This window comes from Balaenoptera ricei, chromosome 18 (genome assembly GCF_028023285.1).
Source record: "Balaenoptera ricei isolate mBalRic1 chromosome 18, mBalRic1.hap2, whole genome shotgun sequence".
In the NCBI taxonomy this organism is placed as follows: domain Eukaryota; kingdom Metazoa; phylum Chordata; class Mammalia; order Artiodactyla; family Balaenopteridae; genus Balaenoptera; species Balaenoptera ricei.
In genome coordinates, this window is record NC_082656.1 from 22,276,712 (window position 1) to 22,277,978 (window position 1,267).

The 1,267-nt window shown below is 56.1% G+C and overlaps 1 non-coding gene across 1 annotated transcript; it reads left to right on the top strand.

Annotated features, from left to right (window-relative positions):
* Nucleotides 1-831: 831 nt before the first annotated feature.
* Nucleotides 832-903, top strand: TRNAE-UUC (transfer RNA glutamic acid (anticodon UUC)). Its single transcript has one exon. It is a non-coding gene; the product is annotated as a tRNA-Glu (tRNA).
* The last annotated feature ends 364 nt before the right edge of the window (nucleotides 904-1,267 follow it).

A 1,267-nucleotide genomic window follows, 5' to 3' on the forward strand; every position in this document is an offset into this window, starting at 1 on the left:
TTGTAAGGCAGAAACTGTGCCCGGAGAGATGCTGCTTCCAGCCGAGACCGGGCTGGGAAACCGCGGGGACCTTCCCTCAATCACGCCTGCTGGCAATGAGGGACTTTCTCCGGTTTTTTAAAGTACGTTCACGCACCACCACCGCCTACTTTCAGTGACACGAATCCTGCCTTTTACCGTTCAGTCAACAGAACATGGACTGTTCCAGGCTTCCAAGCAGCCCTGCCTCCTGTTTCTTGAGAGGAAAGGGAAAGTTTCTGGGGACGGGACGGGGCCTGCGTACGGCCCTGCTCAGTGCGGAGGGGAGAGGGACACACCGCGGGCGCTGGGGACACCCGGGCTTGGCGGCCCAGGGGACGCGGCCCGTGCGTTTCCTCGGGCGTGCGGGTCCGCCCGGCTGCACCGAGGCGGGTCTGCTGCGCTACGAGCGGCTGCCCCGCGGCTGGTCAGCGGCCGCCAGGGACCCGGCGCCCAGCCCACTCCGGCCTCTGTGGAGGCGCTTTTACGTCCTTCCAAAGGAGTGTCAGTCCTTTGGTACTCTGCCCATTTCTTGTGAGAAATTATGAATAATGACTCATCAATCTAGAATCTACACCGGTGTATACGTGGTGTCTAAAAATCAGGAGACTGGATGAGGTCATAAAAGCCGCGAACGTGGAAGAAAGAGAGATTCAAGCGCCCTCCTCAACGCGCAGAAGAATAGAGGGCGGGCCGGAAGGCATCTCCGCATGCGCAGAAGCAGGTCTCGCAACGGTTGACGGAAGAGGCAAGGCGGGAGGAAGCTGAGGCCGAAGACTTAATTTGTCTAGATTTGCCACGCTGGTCGTCGTTTCCCACATGGTCTAGCGGTTAGGATTCCTGGTTTTCACCCAGGCGGCCCGGGTTCGACTCCCGGTGTGGGAATTTGTGAACTTTTAGAACAAAACAAAAGCAATTCAAACCCCCCATAACTAGCGGGGGGAGACTAGACTAGTGTTTTTAGAAAACGCTGTAACCCCATTTCAGAGCAGCCAGGAGAGATTGAAGCTGGAGAGAATCAGGGTCTACCCTGGAGCGGGCGTCGGCACACAGCCCACCCAAACCCGGTCCGCTGGCAGGAGCAGGAGGAAAGGAAGTAACTCGGAACAGTGCCAAGTTAGCTTTTGAAATAAGTCTTTAAATCTGAGGAGCAGGGAGCCAACCGGTCCCGTGCTAAGATATACGTTTCAGCTGGTTTTTCTCCTTAATTTCTCCTTGTACTGTGACTATGGAACTAATGACCAAAAAG